Source organism: Dasypus novemcinctus, chromosome 9 (genome assembly GCF_030445035.2).
Source record: "Dasypus novemcinctus isolate mDasNov1 chromosome 9, mDasNov1.1.hap2, whole genome shotgun sequence".
Classification (NCBI taxonomy): domain Eukaryota; kingdom Metazoa; phylum Chordata; class Mammalia; order Cingulata; family Dasypodidae; genus Dasypus; species Dasypus novemcinctus.
Window position 1 is genome coordinate 22,612,393 of NC_080681.1, and position 7,388 is coordinate 22,619,780.

Consider the following 7,388-nt stretch of genomic DNA (forward strand, 5'->3'; position numbering starts at 1 on the left):
TATTATTTAATAAATATATCACACCTGCACCAACACATACCCACAAAAATAATGTTTATAAATTCATAAAATAAAATTACAAAGGAAATCAATTACATTTACTAAAATTAAAAATATAGGCACTCCCCGCCTGCCGCAGCCTGACACGCCACGCGGTCCGCAGTCTCTGCGGCTGCCTCTCTCAGGCATGGTACAGGGCCTTGCCGCACCATGGCAGCAGCACGGCACAGCACCCTCGACTTCACTGTAGGCGCCAAAGCTGATGGCGAGACCATTCTAAAAGGCCTCCAGTTCATTTTCCAGGAGCAGGGGATGACAGAGTCAGTGTACACCTGGCAGGACCATGGCTATTTGGCAACTTACACCAACAAAAATGGCAGCTTTGCCAATTTGAGAATTTAACCACATGGATTGGTGTTGCTGGACCCTCAGAGTTATGACAACAATGCACAAGGCAAAGAAGAAATTGACAATCTTTTGAATAAAGTAGAAGAAAGAATGAAAGAACTGAGTCAGGACAGTACTGGAAGGGTGAAGCGATTACCACCCATAGTTTGAGGAGGGGCCATTGACAGATACTGGCCCACTGCTGATGGGTGCCTGACTATGACATAGATGAAGTGATGTATGATGAAGACTCGCCTTATCAGAACATTAAAATTCTACACTCAAAGCAGTTTGGAAATATTCTCATCCTCAGCGGGGATGTTAATTTGGCAGAGAGTAATTTGGCATATACCCAGGCCATCATGGGCAGTGGAAAAGAAGATTATACTGGCAAAGATGTACTGATTCTGGGAGGTGGAGATGGGGGCATCTTATGCGAAATAGTCAAACTGAAACCAAAGATGGTCACTACGGTAGAGATTGACCAAATGATGATTGATGGGTGTAAGAAATATATGTGAAAAACTTGAGGTGACGTCTTAGACAATCTTAAAGGAGAATGCTATCAGGTTCTAATAGAAGACTGCATTCCAGTACTGAAGAAGTACACCAAAGAAGGGAGGAAGTTTGATTATGTGATTAATGATTTGACAGCTGTTCCAATCTCCCTGTCTTCAGAAGAAGATTCCACATGGGAGTTTCTCAGACTGATTCTTGACCTTTCAATGAAAGTTGTGAAACAGGATGGGAAATATTTTACACAGGGGAACTGTGTCAATTTGACGGAAGCCCTGTCACTCTATGAGAACAGCTTGGGCGCCTGTATTTTCCCCTGGAATTCTCGAAGGAGATCGTCTGTGTCCCTTCCTACTTGGAGTTGTGAGTATTTTACACATTTTGGAAGACAGCTAAGCCTTGAAGATTAAGATCACCTAGTCATGAGTTCCCCAAATAACCATCCTGACCTTTATATGCTATAGATGACACCGAAACAAGTCAGGCAATTGATTGGAATTCCTTTAAAGTTTTTTTAAATTATTATTTTTAATTTAAAAAAAGCAAATGGAAAATGTATATTTTGATGAGCTAGGGTGTTATTTTTTGAAAGTCAGCTAAAGGATGATTAGGCAGCCCAGTGAAGGCTGCTGGATGCACTGAACCCCTAGAATGTGATTTTTGTTACTGTTTATTTCTGTGTGGCTCTTTTGTTTTGGTTTCAGTAAGCCTTCAATTTGGATGTTAGAAAGAATGAAAATCATTGTTTTGTTCTTGAGGGAAGTTCTTGATAGTGTTTCTTGTCAAAAAGTTGACTTAGATATTGAAATTTGGTGCTTATAAGAGTTAAAAAATTAATAGCACTGCTTCCATTAAAATTACAAAAGAGAAAAAATATATGACAATATATATGTGCCTCTTTCTTAACACATTAAATAATAATCTAATACATCAAAAATATAGGAAAGTTAAAGTTAAATTTTATTTTTAAAAGACATGTCAATGTGCAGACTGTTGTTTATCTTGAATAAGAATATTAAACTCTGGTGTAGTATTTGACATATCATGTTGGACATCAATCAAGTTCAATTTTTTGTTTTCATTGTTACAAGTGTTAAAAATCTCAAATCACAAAGATATATTGTTGTAAATGGAATCAAAGCTTACATAGTTTGCTTTACAAGATAATGATAGGCTTTTTGAGTTAAACTCCAATTGTAGCAAGTTTTTTTGTCTTAAAATCAATGAGTCCATCTTTGATTAAGTAAACATCTTCAGTACACTTTATATCAGAAAAACAAGGATTGTAGATCTATGGTTCAGTTTTCTTGCCATCAAGTTAAAAATAACTTATAAAAGAGTTCTGTAATGTTTACAAGTGTTTGCAGATATCTCTTCAAAAAAAATGGCAGAGAATTTTGTACTTCAACTCCAACTTGGTTGAGTACTTCCTCCGACATTAGAAAGTTTGCTAGAATGTTGGCCTCTTCTCTTCTTCAGTATTGGTAACTTAGCCAAGAAAGCTTGTAATAGTTCAGTTGCATTCATACGGGTGACTTCACGACCTGGAATGGAAAGATTTATCTCATTCACATGGTGAAAAATATCTGCTAGGTAAGCCAAGCCATGGATAAAACGATTTCTTGCAAAATGTTCTAAGAGTGGGTTTTCTTTTCTTTGAGAAAAAGTGAGACTTCTGCCCTTAGTTCAAATAAGAGCTTCAACACTTGTCCTCTGAAAGCCAACACACTTCAGTGTGGTAGAGAAGAACTTCATATTCTGCTCCCATCTTTTGACAAAATCTTTTCAAAATACAGTGATTCAGAGAACTTGTCTTGATAAAGTTGATAACTTTTATGACTGTTGACAAAACTTCTTTCAGGGTTGGTGGAAGTCTTGTTGCCAGTGCATGTCTATATAAAAAGCAATGAGTGACAACAACTTGAGGAGCTTACTAAAGTAGCAAAACCAGATGTATTACCAAGCATCACAGGAGCCCCATCAGTGCAGAGAGAATGAAGTTTTTCTTTCCAATCAAAGTTTTGTTTGTGAAAAGAACTTTTTACCGTTTTGAAAATGCTGATGACCCTCATACTTTCTGAAAGAGATTCACAAAATAAGAATTCTTCTTGGATGGTGTCAGCATGCACATAGCAAACAAAATCAAAGAGAGGGCTACATTGAGAGATGTCTGTAGTGTCATTCAATTGCATACTGAGGATGAATGGTGAGGCTGCCAATTCCTGAATGACCTGTTTTAAAATATTAAAAGACTTATTAACTACTCTAGAAATGTGTCAGTCAGCCAAAGGGGTGCTGATGCAAAGTATCAGAAATGTGTTGGCTTTTATATAGGGTATTTATCTGGGGTAGAAGCTTACAGTCACAAGACCATAAAGAGAAAACTACTTTCTTACCAAAGACTATTGCCATGTGTTGGAGCAAGATGGCTGCTGGTCTCTGTGAGGGCTCAGCCTTCCTCTTCCTCTTAGGGCTCCATGGTCCCAGCTTCTTCCAATCACAGCTGTAGGCTAGCATAATGCTCATCTTTTTCCCCAGGGTTCATCTCTTTCAGGGCTCAGCTGCTCTGCTCTCGCCAGAAGGTCAGCTGTAAACTATCAGGTGAATGACTCAGCTCTCTTTCCAGGATTCCAGCATCAAAAAGTAAGCTCCCTTCTTTGCTGTGTCATTTTCTATGTGTCTGCCCATCCAAAGGGGTAGGGATTCAATATCCTACTGAAATGACCAAATCAAAGCCCTAATCTTAGTTTAATCAAGTAAAAGTGAAACTTCTGAATTTAATATAATCAAAGGGTACCATGTACAGAGGAACAGACTAGTTTAAAACGTAATCAATATTTCTTTTTGGAATTCATCAATAATATCAAATTGCCGCAAGAATATATTACATCATTTCACTAGGGAACCGCTTCTGGTTTCTTCCTCTGTTCCAGTCCTCAAACCAGTTCGACCATTTCCAGTTCATCTGGCTTTACTAAAGACTCTCTAATAGAGTGGGACTTCTTTGGTTGCCAATCCAGTAAGCAATTTTATAGGATGCTTCAGGAAGAGGGTTTCGTGAAATGGCAAATTCAAGTTTTGGAAGTGTCTCTGCTTTTTTGAATTGAGCTTTTCCCCATGACAAAACTCGCAACTTTAGATGCATTCTCAGGATGGACAGACATGAGATGATCTTTCAGTTTTGCTGGCTTCATACTTCCATTTGCAAGAAATTTTCTGCACACACCAAAAAAAAACTGTGGTTTTTAAATTCCATCATGTTCATTAATACAAGTAAAACCAAAAATACATAATTTCATCATACTTCCTTTTCTTCAACATTTCAAATTAAATTGGGTGTGTAAAATAAAATATATAACTTAATTGATAGTTTTTAACACTCAGTATTTGGTAAGATTTTTAAGCTATTTGTTTGATAAATATGCACATAAACAAATAATTTTTAACTCTTAGATAGACACATGGATTACAGCAGTAGATCAGAATTCGTGTCTTTTCTGGAATTCCGTGTCTTTCCTGGAATTGCGTGTAAAGTTACATGAATTTCAGAACCATCCTAGAAACCTAGTATCAAAGAAAAATGTATAATGCATGTGGACATTTGCAGACATTGCTAGGATCACAGACTGTTACATTCTGCAATAACAGCAACTGAAAAACCTAAACATCGATTGCACAAAATCATGGTGGGTATGCCTGATTTACACTCACAGCCAGCATGTCTACTTGTGTTAAAAGTAACCTACTTATGACAAGTTATGAATTCTCATTTAAACTGAACAGTTTTCTAAAATTTTAACAATCATTGAAAACAATTTACCTATTTTCACTTATTTGTTAACAATTGTAGACAGGAAAATACTTAAGTGTAACACAATCACTAGGCAACCAAAGTGAAAATGTTCGAGTTCACCATTTGGTAGCTGAACAACTACCAGGCGTTGAGTTGCTAGCACAGATTAGGTAACAAACAGATTCTAGAGCTTTTGGGAAAAATATGTGCATTTTCTCTGCACAAAAAAAGGCAGTCATATTGTCTGGATAAAATATGCAAGCATCATTTTTCATGTAGTTATTAATGATAACATCATAACTGTTTTCTTTGGTATGATTGGTTACCTAAAAATTCTGCTGACATCATGGTTAACAAATTTTCAACACATGTGGCCTGGTCAAAGTCACTAACAATCATGCAGCACGTGTTGAATGTGTTACGCATTTCAGGCGTGTTTTATTTCATGGGATTATATTTTTCACTTTATATATATTTTTTATTTTTTGTCACAGTCACTTTGATTATAACAATGCAGAGTGAAATTTTCGAGGTCTATAAATTGTGCTGACCCTGTGATTTAGTCTCTCAAAATGGTGCCCATATACTTCAAAAGATCAAAGATACCACTCTGGAGATCTTCTGTTTGTTACCTATACTGTGTTGCCAAATAGTTGGCCAACTATTAGTACATTGCCCAGTTTGTACACAGCAGGACTGTGATCATGTATGAGCTAGCATCAGGTCTAACAAACTACAGTAATTTTAAAGTATGGATGAGTGTAATATGATATGACATGAATACTACTGTAATTTTTTGCATATATTCATAAGTGAAGAAAATGCTAGATTTCAGTTAGAGGTCAGAGAAAGTAAAGATAAGTTGATTTTTTTCAGTTTACGCTCACGGACCCTCTTAATTCTTTCCATTGTCCCCTTTGGGGGTCCGTAGACACCTGGCAAGAGCCCCTGTTTTACCCAGTGACCCCTAACAACACATGAGCTTGTGCCCTCTCCTTTTAAAACTCCTCTGACATTGAAAATAAACCAAGCAACAGGGCTCAATATACTACTTTAGAAGTAGCATACCTCTTTAAGTCATTCAACACAGGTCAGAGCACAACACAAGTGTATAGTAATAGACTGCAATTACAGTAGACCAGGGAGAGGACAGACCAAATGAACATGGGGAAAATGTGCACTGAATATGGCATCTAGTTGAGTGATGATTCCTTTACGTTTCCTTTAGCTTCTAGTGAGTGTTGTTATTGTTATTTTCTTTTTTTCCTTTTCTCCAAAGGAAAGACAGATAAAAACTTCCATTGGCTCGTCCACTTCTGAGTTATGAAATAGATTTTTATTCTAGATAAATTGACCCTTACCAGTTCAGAAGGAATCTTAATTATTATTTTGTGAAGCCTATAGTTCCACAGGTTACAGAAATGGGATGAAAACTATGTTTGTGATTTTTAAAAAAGACATTTTAGTGAAGAAATTCAGAAATTATAAACAACATTTGACAGGTAGATGATCTGATTTGTTGGTCAGTGGTGTCAGAACAGAGATATTCTAATATTAGATTGTTTCTTATCATCACCTTATTGGGCCATAAGAAAATACACTCAGAAGTGATGCTTAAGGTGGTATCTAGTTTCTTTCGCAATAATAAGAATTACGAGAAATCCTTAATTCTTCATCTAGTGTGATGTAGATCAGATGTATTAGAATTAGCCCAAATGTAATTATCCTGTGATCTCCACAAGATATTTCTTAACCAAAGAACATCTGCAATAGGGAAGGGAAACCTGAAGATCTTGTTTCAGATAAGAGACAACCAAACTACCTGTGAACTATGCCCAAGGTCGTAAACACCTTTTATTGATATGCTAGGAGAGAGTAATGAAGATATGAAGTTCTTGGTTGTGGTCTGAAAAAGTCAAATTGTTGAGCTATTTATCCTTATTGAGTCAGCTTGGTGGCCAATATGCCAATGGAAAACATAATGACATGTTATGAAGTATAATTCAAGCATCCTGTCCAGCACATAACAAACAACCAGGATATATAGCTTGCAGCATGAATACCTCTCTCAATACATTTTTTTTTTTAATTTTTTGCAGCTCGGATAAGCAAGTAGCAGGTACTTTCACAATTCTGTTTTCATACTGAGGTTTATTACATCAGCACTGCTGAAGTGGAGCCTAAGGGTTGGTAGTGATATTGATATTTTACTAAAATGCTCCTCACATAGCCCCTTAATCCTTTCTAAAACATGGCCTTTCTAGTTTGAAATATTAGAGTGACCAGGAAAGAAGCCAAATATTATGATATAACTAGCTATATGACTCCCATTATATATATCATTATCCAATTACTAATGAATTGAAGAACAGAATATAAAAAATAAAGCCATTTAATAAAATTTGAAGACCTCATTATTATCTCCATATTACTTATTTTGGCTGCCAGAGGGAGTCAAGGTATCTTTCCTTGTTTACAACTCAGCATTTCTAGTATTAGTTGGAGCTGAGTATCCTTAGCATAAGATCCTTAGGAAAGTCCTGGTTGTTTGGGGTTAGTTTTTGCTTTTGCTTTCTTTTGTTTTCATTTCTGTTGGTCTCAGCAAAAACAGTAGGGCAGACAGGATACTAGTCAGTGATAATTAAAACTATTATGAACTGCATACAATGAGTAAACTCACAGGGGTAAACTC

The 7,388-nt window shown here is 36.4% G+C and overlaps 1 pseudogene; it reads left to right on the forward strand.

Moving 5' to 3' along the window:
• The first annotated feature begins 210 nt into the window (after positions 1 to 210).
• Positions 211 to 1,610, forward strand: LOC101427971 (spermine synthase pseudogene; annotated as a pseudogene).
• The last annotated feature ends 5,778 nt before the right edge of the window (positions 1,611 to 7,388 follow it).